This window comes from Linepithema humile, chromosome 1, assembly GCF_040581485.1.
Source record: "Linepithema humile isolate Giens D197 chromosome 1, Lhum_UNIL_v1.0, whole genome shotgun sequence".
In the NCBI taxonomy this organism is placed as follows: Eukaryota; Metazoa; Arthropoda; class Insecta; order Hymenoptera; family Formicidae; genus Linepithema; species Linepithema humile.
The window spans coordinates 45169476-45186866 of NC_090128.1; the positions used below are offsets into that span (position 1 = coordinate 45169476).

General features: G+C 31.9%; 1 long non-coding RNA gene and 1 pseudogene across 1 annotated transcript; one reads left to right on the forward strand and one right to left on the reverse strand.

Moving 5' to 3' along the window:
* Positions 1-173: 173 nt before the first annotated feature.
* On the reverse strand, positions 174-806 carry LOC137001068 (uncharacterized). The gene is made up of 2 exons (XR_010891213.1): positions 716-806; positions 174-391 (listed from the first exon to the last, which is right to left on the reverse strand). It is a non-coding gene; the product is annotated as an uncharacterized lncRNA (long non-coding RNA).
* LOC137001020 (fatty acyl-CoA reductase wat-like) lies at positions 254-17391 on the forward strand (annotated as a pseudogene).

The following is a 17391-nucleotide window of genomic DNA, read 5'->3' on the forward strand; positions in this document are numbered from 1 at the left end:
GCATACGTGAATCAAATTCAAGCTGTGTTCCATCATCCGAGTTTGGGTGTATCTATCGATATTTCGTTGGTACATTTCGATACTATAAATTCACGACTGCAAAATTTTGCAGATGTTGACGGCGAAATAATAAAATTGAGCAAATCGTTCTGCGACTTTGCGGAATCTTACAATCCTCCATATGACAATAATTCACGTCACTGGGACATTGATCTTATCCTGACCTCAAGAAACATTTTTTTTTTGTCAGGAAAGACAGAACGGCAATCTTTCATTATGGCCGAATCTTTATTTAATACAGTTTGTGAAGTGGGGGAGCACTCTTGCGCAATAGTGGAATTCGCTGTTGAACAGCAGACGATATCTGCGGGTTTTGGGTCATCTCTTCTTGCTGTTGAAGAGATCGGCAATATGTAAGTTTCTATTTATTTCTTTTACGTGTAAATTAAGTTTAAATATTACATTTTATAAAAATACAAAGAAAGATTAATATAAATAAAATCAATAAACATGGCATGAAGAAAATCGAGCCACGCAAGTTATCCGAGTTGACGATTATAATGTGACAATTCTCAAAGTATAATTAAATTACAGTTACAAATATTTTGGTCATTTATTATCTGACTATGTTCAATAAGTTACAATAATTTGAATCACAAAATTCTAATAATAAAATAAAAAATATTTTTATAAGATCAAGTAATTGACAACATACAGATTAGTCGTCTAGTTCTAAGAGATCTCCACTGTTGCGCCTACTATGGTAGCGGTAGGCGCTGCGTATAGATTCGGGATTCGCCGTGCTGGTCAAGGGGGCTGTGGCTCGGAGAGTGTAGAATAATTAGGCACTTCTGAATATATATAGAATAGCTTTTATTTGGTATCTTCTTATTACACTTGTCACCTCACTTATTCGGCGACCGTACTACCGTGGTTACGCGTGTACGCGACGTGTCGTGCTTCGTCCGGAACTTTGCTGATAAAAACCCGCGGCGCCTTGTGTGCCGCCTTAATTTATACGGATCAGTATTCGGAACACAATGAGACTTGAACTATATCGATCCATTGTGTTACCAAAATGCTGATCTGTTTAACCTACTTTAGACGCAAGTGACACTCGGGCTTCTAAGAACGAGTGCTCGCGTCAGCGCCTAATTGTTTAATAATTAAATAACTTTTGTCACAGGATTCTCGAGAAGTGGCCTCGATTAATGGCCTTCTAAATGTTTATTATTGTTATTGCCTAATTAACCTATAATTATTACGTTGTGGTCTTTCGACACACAACACCACTCTTTCCAGGAATTTCCGCTATCACCCTTAAAGATATTGAAGAGACTTTAATAATAGTTTACTGTAAAAAAATAGTAACTATTTATGCCTAATATGGCCACTCTTTAAAAATTAATATTTTTCAAACATAAAATAAGCGTGTGCAAAAGTATACTAACGCTACTTGTCTAATAAAAAAAATCAAAAGATTTGTAAAAAACATATAGCTATCGTCGCATACATGTGATTTTTAAAATTTAATAAAGTAAAACAGCACGTACGAGTGAAATAAACTTTCTAATTTTTTAAGAGAAAAATTTCCTCTTTTCATCAAGAACAATATATTGTAAAAATCGTAATATATATTGCAGAAATCGTAAGTACGACAATAAAGCATACTTTTAAAAGTATTTAATTAAATGTTTAAGTTAATTGGACCAAAATTGATTGAGATGCGTATCATTTCAATAAACGTTTAAGAAACGTAGATTTTAGAAGAAACCACATTCAATATAAGTAGCAACTATTTGATACTGTATAAATTGTAACATTAAAAAATTTAGTGGTTCAACCATAAAAAAAATGTTTTATTTAAATGTATTTATTTAAAAAATTGCAAAATTACTCATTTTTGTGTGGTTAAAGTGCGCTCGTTCTCTAATTAACAGGAGTCACACAGAAGTCTTGTGAAATTCTAACTTTTCGGTTTGCGTTTTATTACCGTCTTTTGCATTTTTTTCTCAATTTTCTTTTTATGACTTTTCCGCTCTCATACTTTGTTCTATCTATCACCATTCTCTTTTCAATTCCCTTACACCACAGCTGATTTTTCGAGACATTGTCACTAAAAGTTACCTTGCCCCTTAATAACAAACATATGCACTTGTAATTCCTGCTTCTATTTTTATAGGTTTTGTCAATTTTGGACAAAGGAGGATGTTAAATATATGTCGATTTTGGCCCATAGTGTGGAACCAAAACTAGAAATGATTTTTTATAAATTTTATACTGTAGAATCACGTGGTAAAGTTTGTTTTTTTCTAGACAGCGGGGAAAGTACGAAAAAAATTGAAAAAAGACCATGAAAACTGCAATTTCCCAAGTTGGTTAAAGTTTGGAACATTCTTGGAGCGATTTTAAAAAAATGATTTGTCGCTCTTGTCCTTTTGCAGAGAAAAAATTTCAAGTCAAACAAACAAAGTACAAAAGAGACCGCTCCGATACATGCGTCGGAAGACACCTTTATACCCGAAAAACCACCCCCAAAAAACCACCCCCTCGGAAAATTGCATTTTTTATAGTCTTTTTTCAATTTTTCCGTATTTTTTCCGCTCTCTAGAGGAAAACAAACTTTACCACATAATTCTACGGTATGAAATCTATAAAAAACCATTTGAAGTTTTGGTTTTACACCATGGGCCAAAATCGACCTATATTTAACATTCTTTTTTAGATGTTTGCGATTCCAAAGTACCATCGTTCTGCGATGTTTGATGTTATTGCTTGCTGGTTTATTCTTATTATTTTCCAAACATGACCATTTTAAATATATTGCACATCTGATGGAAATAATATTGCGTTTTATCAATTATTTAATATTAAAAATATACTCACCCGAAAAAAAAGCGGTACACTGAAAATGTGGGAAAAATTCATCAAATTTCAACTGACGATAACTTTGTAAATAATAAAGATAGAAAGTTCTATAAAATATGGAAATGAAGCTAAAAATCTCTACTTTAAGAATCAATTTATTTCGATGTTGCAAAATAAATTTATTGAAAATGGCGGATGACAAAGCGCGAGCATGCAAAATTGAAAAATAATGGTTCGAGTTTGCGACGGTGCACGGTATAAACAAAAAATTGTAGCTTATTGGGATCAAAAGCGTACGAAAGTACAGAGTCTCCTCTTTAAAATGCTTTTTTATGCATCTCGATACGATGATTTTTCGCCGAGAGATTCGCATTTGAAGAAAAAGGCAGATTCTTACTTCAAATGCGAATCTCTCGGCGAAAAATCATCGTATCGAGATGCATAAAAAAGCATTTTAAAGAGGAGACTCTGTACTTTCGTACGCTTTTGATCCCAATAAGCTACAATTTTTTGTTTATACCGTGCACCGTCGCAAACTCGAACCATTATTTTTCAATTTTGCATGCTCGCGCTTTGTCATCCGCCATTTTCAATAAATTTATTTTGCAACATTGAAATAAATTGATTCTTAAAGTAGAGATTTTTAGCTTCATTTCCATATTTTATAGAACTTTCTATCTTTATTATTTACGAAGTTATCGTCAGTTGAAATTTGATGAATTTTTCCCACATTTTCAGTGTACCGCTTTTTTTTCGGGTGAGTGTATTATGATAATTCAAAGATGTATGTATTATAAAAAAGTCGATAAATATGGATATGTAAATTACGATACATAATGGGGGCCGTCGCGTAACACATTGCGAATTGAATATAAGATGAATCGATTGAATAACGAAGCTCATTTGTTAAGGTGGAAGCTTGTTAGCCGCTTACAGAAGGAGAAGTGATAATAAAAGTGTTCATATAAAGTGCACATCGAATCGACGACCACGAAATGGCTGTTATCGAATCGGAATGCAAATCTAAATCACGCATGGAACTCTCGCTGATGGAATCCTCATCGATAGAGGATTTGTCGGCGGTCAATAAGAAACTATCGCCGATTCAGGAGTTCTATCATGGCCAAGGCATCTTCATTACCGGCAGTACTGGTTTTTTCGGAAAATTATTATTAGAAAAACTTCTCAGATTGTGTCTGAGATTGGGCACCATTTTTTTACTGGTGCGGCCAAAAAAAATAAAAACGTATCACAACGGATAGAAGAAATTTTTGATAATCCGGTAAGTCTTTAATCCTTTTCTTCTTTCCTTTAATCTTGTTCTTCGTCTTCATCACTGGTTTTTTTATCAGGCGGATCATTTCTATCGTCTAACGATATAATGTTATCGTCTATTTGCTCTTTTAATAAATCGTCTTGATCGGTAATTCGACGTCGTGCTGTCCGACTTCTTGTTAGTATTCTATCATGTGTAGGTGGACTGTGAATTAATGCTCTGTCTATTATTTGTTGATTTGGTTCATCTAATTTTTCTTGGGTAAATGGTATCGAATCTGTATTATTTTTAATTACATTTTTATTTTCTTCGGTGTCAGAAAAATGTAATTCGTAATTTTCTTCCTCGCTATCAGAAAGATGCGATTTGTAATAATCATTTTCTTCAGTGTCAGAAAGGCGTAGTTCATAATTATCATCTTTCTCTGAAGAATCGGAGAGATACAATTTATAATTATCTTCTTCTTCGTCAAATTTTCTTTGCGTTTTTTTTACACATGTAAAGCCAATCTAGTAACTGTTAGATAACCAAAAGAAATTCTTACCGTCCTTCGATAGTTTCATATTTTCATATTTCTTGGAATTGTTTAAGAACTTATGTAAATGTCATGTCTGATAATTTTATTACTTAAAGGAACCACTTACTTACAGTTTTTGAAGAGGCAGATCAAAACTGCAGAGCAAAACTCCTACCATTTGTTAAAAAAAAAATTAAAGTCGAAGATTTATTATGATATTAAATGATAAAAGTTATCGATTTTTATTAATTTTTTATAATAAATTTCTTTTAATTTAGTTAATGTGTAATTTTTGTGGATTTACCATTATTTACTTTATGCAGCTATTTGACAAACTGAAAGACGAGCAGCCGAATTTCCAGGATCGAGTAATCGCTATAACGGGCGATTGTAACCACCCAAATCTCGGAATATCTTCGGAAGATCGGGCTACTCTCATTCGAGAAGTTTCGATTGTCTTTCATATCGCGGCAACAGTAAAATTTAATGAGAAATTGAAATTAGCCGTAACAATTAATGTCGGCGGTACGAAAGACGTTTTAAATCTTTGCAAGGAAATTCCGAATCTAAAGGTATTTAAATATATTTAAGAAACAAAAAACGATAAGAATTACCTAAGAAGCATCTTACAATTATTTCATGATTTGTTATTTATTTATTTATTTATTATTATATTATTTATTATTTACAATTTACTATTTATTTATTATTTATTCAATCGAATGACTTTTCTCCGAAATTTAAAAGTTAAAATTTTATAGTAAAACAACGCGACTGATATTTTACTTGTTCAATTTCTTCAGTCATTTGTGTATGTATCAACCGCGTATGCAAACTGTCCACAAAACGTGATAGAAGAAAAATTTTACGACGCGCCAATGGATTCCGACAAACTACTCACTTTGATGGAATGCACGGATGATAAATTGGCCGAGTATATAACACCGCAGTACGTGAATTTTTCTTTGTTTAAATTTTCGAAAAGAAAAAAGCAAAAAGAAAATCTTATTTTTTTATTTTTTACAGATTATTAGGAAAATGGCCAAATACCTATACTTTTACAAAAGCGATGGCGGAGGATGTGATTAGGAAGCAGGCTGGTAATTTGCCAATCGGCATTTTTCGTCCTGTTATTAGTAAGCACAAGTTTAACATTTTTATTATAACATAAGTTAAAATTAATAATAATTTTTTTAAAAAGTGTCAGCAAATAGGATACACAATTTAAAAAATTATGAATTATTATTTGGATAAAAATGATTAATTATGTTAGTAATAATTAATGATTGTAAATATAGTAATTATTATCCCAAAATAGTAATTAATCTTAATAATAATACATATAGAGATTTGATAAATCTTAAGTTGAAAATGAAGGATTATTATTTTGTTACTTTCAGCAATTGCAACGTATCGGGAACCTATACGAGGTTGGATCGACAATCTATACGGTCCAACAGGAATTATTTTTGGTGCTAGTATTGGATTGCTGCGATCGATTCATTGCGATGGTTCGATAACCACAAATGTGATACCTGCTGATTTAGCAATCAACGCTCTTATCGCGTGCGCATGGGATACAGCTAATACAAAGTACGTTTGTCATCATCATTGTCTTTTTCGATGAATGAATATTATTAGATACAAATTAATCTCAATGCTTGAAAACGCAATTCGGCATTCGACATTTGACATTCTGACAAAAGTGTCATTAGACATATGGTTTTAATATTCAAGTCTTCATATACGTGATTAGGAAGCAAGTTGGTGGCTTGCTGATTGGTATTTTTCGTCCTGCTATTAGTTAGCATAAGTTTTATTTTATTATAACATAAGCTAAAATTAATAAAAATTTTACTACATTTGTAAACATGGTGATGTTATCTCTCGTTACGTCATTGTTTCAGATTAAACAACGATTTGCCTGGTGACATTCCGATTTATAATTACGTGTCTAAGGACAATCCGATAACCTGTAATAATATGAAAAAATTCTTTGAAGAGGGGCTTTTTGAATTTCCCTCCAAAGAAGCGATGTGGTACTATAGCTTTAGATTAACGAAGTACAGACTTGTTCATCTTTTTTTCATATATTTCTGCCACTTGTTCCCAGCTTTGTTGATCGACATGGCAACTTTTTGTCGAAGAAAGAATCCGAGGTAATAATCAAATCAAATCAAACACGACATAAAAAATCTATAGGATTTTTGCATATACAATATATCCTCAAAGCAATTTTCTGTTAAGAACAGTTGCATATATTTATTACACTATAAGAGAAAATAAATTCCATTAATGCTAATATTTATAGCAAGTAAAATAAAATGAGTGGTTTTTATATATTAGAATTTGTTTAAATCTTTAAAGTCGATCAAACAGTATTAAACCATTTAAAATAATTTAGAGCAATTTAGAATAATTACATGGAAAAGTAATTTATTTTTAACTTATATATTAATAATTGTTTATTTAACATTTCTTTATTATGGATTGTTTGTTAAAGATTGCTTCAGTCTTACAACAAAATACACACATCCCTAGATGTGATGGACTATTTCTACCAGCAAGAATGGACATTTACTAATGATCGAGTACGTGCAATGATTGCAAAGTTCACGTCCAATGATCGTAAAAACTTTGATTGCGATATAAAGAATCTCAATTGGAAGGTTCACTTCAAAAGGTACGCGCGCGGAGTGAGAGTGTATCTCATCAAGGATCCCCTGGACACTTTACCGCAAGCACGCGCCAAATGGCGAAGGTATGAAATTTTCAAAATTTTCCAAAAAACTATGCAAAAGCTTCTCTTTACTCATATACTCGATAACAAACTAAAAAATTACCGTTTAGTTTTTGATGGCTTTTATTTATATACATTTATTTCCGAATCGCAATTATGATAAAAATTGGTTTCGTAAAAGTATTGCAAAATTTTTAGCGTCCAATTTGAAGAAAAATTAAATCATATTTTTAAAACTTTATTTTATTGCGTTTCTTCATAAATAGAGAGTATAAAATACGGTACTCTATGTTTAATCTTTTAATATCCAATTAAAAATATATACAGGGTGTCCCAGACTTACCGTATCACCCGTTAATGGCAGATTCCTGAAGTCATTTGGAGACGAAAATCTTAATACCAAAATGTCGAGGCTACTATGGTATTTGAATGGGAAAGGCTTAAAGTTTACCAATCAGTTTATCAGAATTTCGCGCGCTCAGGGACATCGCATCTCTAAAGGACTCTTGCACAACACTTTATTCAATACGTTTTATTCACTTCACTCAGCTCTTATTCACTTTATTTACATTTACATTGACAAATGACGTTTCTCATGTCATGAGAGAAAATCAATACTATCGGTACGAAGTATGATCTGCTACATAAAGTGTTGCACAAGGGTCCTTTCGAGATGCAATGTCCCTGAGCGCGCAAAATTCTGACAAGCTGATTGGTAAACTTTAAGCCTTTCCCATTCAAATACCATAGTAGCCTCGACATTTTGGTATTAAGATTTTCGTCTCCAAATGACCTCAGGAATCTGCCATTAACGGGTGATACGGTAAGTATGGGAAACTCTATATATCTAAACTTGTGGATTATTCATATTACAGATTATATTGGTGCCATCAAGCGTTAAAACTTATATTGACTTTAATTGGCCTGACGTTCTGCTGGTTCATCATATCTATGGTCTTTAAATGTTTCAACGAAAACAAGTGACGCAGGTACGGTACAAGTAGATTTTTTAACTTTCTGCTTTATACATATGATTGAGACGATTATTTTTAATACAATTCTCTGAGAGAGAATCTAGTTGTGCTTTTTTCTTAAAAATAAAATATTATTTTCTATTAATTATTACTGTTTTACTCGTAAAGAGAAGGAACCTACATGAATCCATTCGAACAGATCTCGGGTTTAAAATTGATATACAAATTAGTAATGCAAAAAACTCTTGATTGATACCTTTACTTTCATCTCGTAAGCCGGGAATTCATCGTTGTCATCTACTAGTACAAAATGAAATTAATAGTTACAAATGGCTGAATTCAAGTGCATTTGAATTCAAGACAAAAAATAAGAATCAATTCTTCTTTCGATTTTAACTTACGGGATTTTATTACAAGATTAATAGCTTCCATTATGATGTTTATTTTCAATTTGATATCATCTATTTTAATCTTTTTCTGTATTTTGAATTTGAATCAACGTTCGTACCGAAGTTGTCAAGATGATTTTCATCGACATTATAGAATATTTCATAGTTGCAATTTTATTAATTATGTATAAATCATTTTATTATAATGTTTTATAATTCATTTATGCTTACAGTGGTAGACCCAGCGTAAAAAATGTGACAGAAATAAAACATGTGCTGACGTCATGCTGTGAAAACTGAAACGTAGTTGGTATCATACAGAGGCTGTAATATTAATTATCAACAACATATACAGCAGAAATCGATTATGATCTGTCTTCACATAACTAGAGAAATGTGCTATGTATAAAACAGAATCTGCAATATCAGTTACTGCAGAAACATAGCAGGAATCAAACACAATCTAGCATCGAAAAAAAGCATGTTTAAAAGAATTAATTAATAATTTCAGGTATTTCAAGATTAAATAAATATTTATGTAATATTATTTTTTGTAATATTTTTTGTAATATTTTGTAATAATATATATTTATCTTAATTTTATTGCACATTACCCTAATTATTAATTAGATATATAAATATATAAAATATTAATTTTACTCGATAAATAGTGTATTTATAAGAAGGCTCATTGATTGAAGATCCACTGTTGAGCAACAGAACAATTTCTAATTTGTCTTCGATTATATGTAAGACAGTGACAGATATTTTTCAGCGCGGTATAGCAATCTGTGTTTTCTTCGTTTTCAATTGTATCTGCGATCTCATTATCCTTAGGTGGTGGGACCGAGATAACAGCCCAATAGGCTTATTCTCTAACTTCTTAACGACAATGTCGCTATCGTTATATAGCGAATATTATCGCAAAAATATTTGTACATATCACGGATGCGGTATTTTCTATCGGGCTCCGGCTCTCGAGCCCCACCTACACAAGCGAGAAGCGCATACATGTGCTACGCAAAACGTTCTGCGCTACATGTATACTATACATGCAAAGAAATAATATACAATAAAAGTCAAACGACACGAAGCATATTTTCCTAAATACATTCCTAAATACAGATGTCAGTACGTGCGTTATACACGATCTCGTACGATATAACGAATATAAGAGTATTCTACCGCGTGTATATAAATTATTTAATATATAATTTAATTCAAAAACTCATACAGCAATATGTTCTTTATATTGAAATTGTTATTAATAATCTTACTAAATAAAACGAATGCGTATATCACGCAAAATATCGAAACAGTATTGCTGCCGGCATTCTACCCGACAGACGCAAAAGAGGTACGTGCGTTTTACTGCTTTATTTATTGCTCAATATTCAAAACATAATGCAAAAATTATCAAGTCGCTTCTTAATTGCTGACCAATTTATAGATATCTCTAACTGTAAAAGTTTTCGGACAATTAATTTCACTACACCTTCATAGAAACGATCAGATTGCATCGCCTGAGTATGAAATATGGCAATATCATATAAAAGGCGCTACAGAGAAGCTGTCGCAGTTGAAAGCATCGGATCCTTGTTTATATATTTACAAGGATCGCGTCAGTTCGGCGATTATCAACTTTTGTGACGAACGTGGATTGGTCGGTAAAATCATATATAAAACAAACTGTTCTCAAATTAAAAAATTTTTACATTTAATTTTTATTGCTCTTTTTTACATACATTAACATAAGACTCAAAATACAAATAAATATCTTTTTAATATAGGAAGGACTCATTTTTCTGAAAAACGACAACTTAGAGATTAGACCTCTGTGGAACGACCTTGTGTCTATGTCTTTAGTCGACGACATTTGCGTTGGAGAACAAGTAAATCTTTCATTCGGCATATCTCATCTTATTAAAAGATCATTGCAATATTCCGTCAATTCAAATCTTTATCATGTCGACAATTTTAAGCCAAAGCGACGTTACGTGCGAAATACAATACGAAAATTAACCATAAAACTGGCCGTTTTTCTGGACGCAGAAGCATACACTAGATTGGGGCCTATTGTGGACTACAATGAGAAAAAGTTGCACAATATGATATTAGCATACGTGAATCAAATTTAAGCTGTGTTTCATCATCCGAGTTTGGGTGTTTCTATCGATATTTCGTTGATACATTTAGATACTGTAAATTTACGAGAGAAATATACAGATTTTGGCGGCGAAATAACAAAAATGAGCAAATCGTTCTGCGACTATGCGGAAACTTACAATCCTCCATATGACAATAATTCACGTCACTGGGACGTTGCTCTTATCCTGACTTCAATAAACGTTTTTTTTTGGTCAAAGTCAGAAAACAAAACAGAACGGAAATTTTCCATCATGGCAAATTCTTCATTCCATGCAGTTTGTGAAATGGGGGAGAAATCTTGCGCAATAGTGGAATTCGCTGTTAATGATCGGACGATATCTGCGGGTTTTGGGTCATCTCTTCTTGCTGTTGAAGAGATCGGCCATATGTAAGTTTCTATTTACTTCTTTTACGTGTAAATTAAATTTAAATATTATATTTTATAAAAATGCAAAGAAAGATTAATATAAATAAAATCAATAAACATGACATGAAGAAAATTGAGCCACGCAAGTTATCCGAGTTGACAATTAGAATGTGACAATTCTCAAAGTTTAATTAAATTACAGTTACAAATGTTTTGGTCATTTATAATTTGACTATGTTCAATAAGTTACAATAATTTAAACCACAAAATTCTAATAATAAAATAAAAAATATTTTTATAAGATCAAGTAATTGTCAACATACAAATTAGTGGTCTAGATCTAAGATATCTCCACTCTTTCCAGAAATTTCCGCTATCACCCATAAAGATATTGAAGAGACTTCAATAATAGTTTACTGTAAATAAAAATAGTAACTATTTATATAGGTATAAATAGTTACCTAATATATATATATATAATTTATATATAATAGTTACCTATTTATATATTAGTTACCTAATACCTAATATGGCCACTCTTTAAAAAATAATATTTTTTAAACATAAAATAAGCGTGTGCAAAAGTATACTAATGCTAATTGTCTAATAAAAAAAAAATAAAAAAATTTTTTAAAAAGATATAGTTATCGTCGCATACATGTGATTTTTAAAATGTAATAAAGTAAAACAGTACGTACGAGTGAAATAAACTTTCCAATTTTTTAAGAGAAAAATTCTTTTTTTCTTAAGAACAATATATTGTAAACCAAAAATCGTAAGTACGACAATAAAGCATACTTTTAAAAATATATAATTAACAATTTAAGTTAATTGGACCAAAATTGATCGAGATGTGTTGCACATTATTTCGATAAACGTTTAACAAACGTAGATTTTAGAAGAAAACATATTCGATATAAATAGCAACTATTTGTTACTGTATAAATTGTAACATTCAAAAATTTAGATTTTTAACACATAAAAAAATGTTTTATTTAAATATACTTATTAAAAAAATTGCAAAATTACTCATTTTTGTGTGGTCAAAGTGCGCTCGTTCTCTAATTAACAGGAGTCACACAAAAGTCTTGTGAAATTCTAACTTTTTGGTTTGCGTATTATTACCGTCTTTTGCATTTTTTTTCTCAACTTTCTTTTTATGACTTCCCCGCTCTCATACTTTGTTCTATCTATCATCATTCTCCTTTCAATTCTTTTACACCACAGCTGACTTTTCGAGACATTGTCACTCAAAGTTACATTGCCTCTTAATAACAAACATATGCATTTCTAATTCCTGCTTCTATTTTTATAGATTTTGTCAATTTTAAACAAATTTAGATGTTTGCAATTTCAAAGCACCATTGTTCTGCGATGTTTGATGTTATTGCTTGCTGGTTTATTCTTACTATTTTCCAAACATGACTATTTTTAATATATTGCACATCTGATGGAAATAATATTGCGTTTTATCAATTACTTAATATTAAAAATATTTTAGATTTATCAGAATTTTGTAAAAAATGTAGAGAAATACAAAAAGGTATATAGAACAAACAATAAGTAAAGAGCAATAAGTAAGAGCAAAGAATAGATCTTATATAGGTTAAAATTGAAATACGATGATGTGAACGAAGAAGGATGAATGTGATTAAGAATATTTCTGAACCAAGCTCATTTTCGGGGCCAAATGCTTGAAAGAAATGAAAATACTGTTATTAGAAGCTTGTGTGTTAAATTATTGAAATTTACTAAAGATTGTTAAATTTATAATAAAAAAATTATAATTATACAATTTAATTGTACTTTGAGAATTGTTACATTACAATTATTAGCGGAATTATTATTGGCAACTTGCATGCCTTGATACTCTTTCAAGTCGTATTACCGATATGATAAAAAAATCATTTCTTTGTACAACATAAAGATAAGAACAAAAAAAAAGTATAAAGAAATTTTATTTTTTATGTTTCAATAAAAAAGTTCTTCTAACATAAATGATACAATACATAAAAATATAATAAATAAATTGTTACGAAGTAAAGCATATTGTCAATATCCATAATTTATCTGTTAAATAGTTTAGGAATGGATTCCAGTTTAGAAACGTGTCCAAGGTTCAAGCGCATACATTCAGATGAGAAGTACATCAGAAACCAGACAACATGGGCCAAGTGTTGCCGTCCAGTGGCTGAAAACCTCTGGAACGAAAAACCGTGCCTTCGAGATCGTACGAGATCAAAAAACTATGAATACGAAAATAAATTGGACCATTCGCGTTATCACGATTTACCCGGAAGAGAATGGACCGCCAAAGTACAATGCGAGTTATTTTTGCTCGACAAAAATGCGAATGTAGTAACGTTGCTTGATATATGTCGAATCTTACAATGCGAAACGCCAATTTTTTCAAGATATAATAATTTCTTCGCGGGACCAGCACTGGATGGTACATGGATGGTACACTGGATGGTCTTTTTTTCTAAAGAAATCTAAGAAAAGACTGATTTTTTAATTAATTTTTTTTTAGGCACTTATTGCGCACCGGGAAAAGAATGTCGTAGAGGAGAATGCGTGCCCGTTATCGAACCGCCATACATTTTCAAGTATTGTGACAAAGATAATTGGAGTGAATGGGAAGAAGGCACCTGTCAAAGCGGTTGCTTGAAGATTTCTAAAGGTGTAATAGTCAAACGACGTTATTGCAAACATGGGATTTACAAAACGCCGAATTACAGAGGTTTATATTACGACGTAGTCCTGTGCAATGACTCGACGCTTTGCTTTAAAAATTGTATGACAATCGAGCAGTTTACAACCGTGAAATGCACTTTGTTCAAAAGAAAGAAAATGCTTAAAAACTTAACGGTAATCCTGAAAGAAAAACCGGAAAGTCAGGCCCTTCATGATTTCGAAAAGCCGTGGAAAGCCTGTACTATATACTGCCAACAAAAAAAATCACCTATTTTTTACGCACCTTGCTTAGAAATGCTCAACTATGGTATCAATCCATATTTTCCAGATGGAACATGGTGTCACACAGACGAAAATGGTCAGAATTATTATTGTCGTCAGTATTACTGTCTGCCGGAAAACTACTTATTCGAAGAATAATTCTCGAAATGCTCTAAATATGTGTGGACAACAATACAAGAGAAAATAAAATTGCAAACGTTTGCAAATCAGTTTAAAATTGTGTTTGTAATTCATTTAGTAACTAATTTCACCTTTTATTTTGTGCTATAAATCCATTTGTTGTTTATTAAGCAAATTTATACAAAATTACGTAGAATTAACGATATTGAAATCATATTTCTTTGATTACTGTTAGAAAGAACTAAAAGAAACAAATTATTAGTTACTAATTATAAAAAGAGAATACAATAGGTTTGAAAATTAGTGTTCAGAACTAGTTCAGCATATTGTAAAGTGATTTTTGTGATTGATGCCTGTTTTCAGCTCTTTTGTCGCGTACGCCATCTAATAGCTAATTACACGTTCTAAACCAACACTGTTATCCTAAGTATCACTCTTCCCAAATTCAAGATTCGAAAATAAAGATATTTATACATATGTACATGTAGCAAAGAGATAATATACCATGAAAGTCAAACGATACGAATCGTATTCTTAAATACAGATGCCAGTACGTTCGTAATACGCGATCGCGTAAGACATAACAAATATACGAGTATTTTAATGTGCACATAAATTATTTAATATATAATTTAACATTCAAAAACTCATAAAACAACATGTTCTTTATACTGAAGTTGGCGTTAATAATCTTATTAACTGAAACAAACGCGTATATCACGCAAAATATCGAAACGATATTGCTGCCGACATTCTACCCGACAGACGCAAAAGAGGTACGTGCGTTTTACTGCTTTATTCATTGCTTAATATCCAAAACATAATGCAAGAATTATCAAGTCGCTTCTTAATTGCTGACCAATTTATAGATACCTCTAACTGTAAAAGTTTTCGGACAATTGATTCAACTACACTTGCATAGAAATCAGACTGTATCACCTGAGTATGGAGTATGGCAATATCATATAAAAAGCGCTACGGAGAAGCTGCCGCACTTGAAAGCATCGAATTCTTGTTTATATATTCACAAGGATCGTGTCAGTTCAGCGATCATCAACTTTTGTGACGAACGTGGATTGGTCGGTAGAATCATACATATATAAAACGAATTGTTCTCAAATTAAAAAGTTTTTACATTTAATCTTTATTGCTCTTTCTTATATCAACTTTCTTATATCAACATAATATGCAAAATACAAATAAATATTTTCTTAATATAGGAAGGACTCATTTTTCTGAAAAACGACAGCTTGGAGATTAGACCTCTGTGGAACGACCTTGCGTCTATGTTTTTAGTCGACGACATTTGCGTTGGAGAACAAGTTAATCTTTCATTCGGCATACCTTATCTTATTAAACGATCACTGCAATATTCCGATAATTTAAATCTTTATCATGTCGACAATTTTAAGCCGAAGCGACGTTACGTGCGAAATACACAACGAAAATTAATCATAAAACTGGCCGTTTTTCTGAACGAAGAAGCATACATTAAATTGTGGACTACGATGAGAAAAAGTTGCACAATATGATATTAGCATACGTGAATCAAATTCAAGCTGTGTTCCATCATCCGAGTTTGGGTGTATCTATCGATATTTCGTTGGTACATTTCGATACTATAAATTCACGACTGCAAAATTTTGCAGATGTTGACGGCGAAATAATAAAATTGAGCAAATCGTTCTGCGACTTTGCGGAATCTTACAATCCTCCATATGACAATAATTCACGTCACTGGGACATTGATCTTATCCTGACCTCAAGAAACATTTTTTTTTTGTCAGGAAAGACAGAACGGCAATCTTTCATTATGGCCGAATCTTTATTTAATACAGTTTGTGAAGTGGGGGAGCACTCTTGCGCAATAGTGGAATTCGCTGTTGAACAGCAGACGATATCTGCGGGTTTTGGGTCATCTCTTCTTGCTGTTGAAGAGATCGGCAATATGTAAGTTTCTATTTATTTCTTTTACGTGTAAATTAAGTTTAAATATTACATTTTATAAAAATACAAAGAAAGATTAATATAAATAAAATCAATAAACATGGCATGAAGAAAATCGAGCCACGCAAGTTATCCGAGTTGACGATTATAATGTGACAATTCTCAAAGTATAATTAAATTACAGTTACAAATATTTTGGTCATTTATTATCTGACTATGTTCAATAAGTTACAATAATTTGAATCACAAAATTCTAATAATAAAATAAAAAATATTTTTATAAGATCAAGTAATTGACAACATACAGATTAGTCGTCTAGTTCTAAGAGATCTCCACTGTTGCGCCTACTATGGTAGCGGTAGGCGCTGCGTATAGATTCGGGATTCGCCGTGCTGGTCAAGGGGGCTGTGGCTCGGAGAGTGTAGAATAATTAGGCACTTCTGAATATATATAGAATAGCTTTTATTTGGTATCTTCTTATTACACTTGTCACCTCACTTATTCGGCGACCGTACTACCGTGGTTACGCGTGTACGCGACGTGTCGTGCTTCGTCCGGAACTTTGCTGATAAAAACCCGCGGCGCCTTGTGTGCCGCCTTAATTTATACGGATCAGTATTCGGAACACAATGAGACTTGAACTATATCGATCCATTGTGTTACCAAAATGCTGATCTGTTTAACCTACTTTAGACGCAAGTGACACTCGGGCTTCTAAGAACGAGTGCTCGCGTCAGCGCCTAATTGTTTAATAATTAAATAACTTTTGTCACAGGATTCTCGAGAAGTGGCCTCGATTAATGGCCTTCTAAATGTTTATTATTGTTATTGCCTAATTAACCTATAATTATTACGTTGTGGTCTTTCGACACACAACACCACTCTTTCCAGGAATTTCCGCTATCACCCTTAAAGATATTGAAGAGACTTTAATAATAGTTTACTGTAAAAAAATAGTAACTATTTATGCCTAATATGGCCACTCTTTAAAAATTAATATTTTTCAAACATAAAATAAGCGTGTGCAAAAGTATACTAACGCTACTTGTCTAATAAAAAAAATCAAAA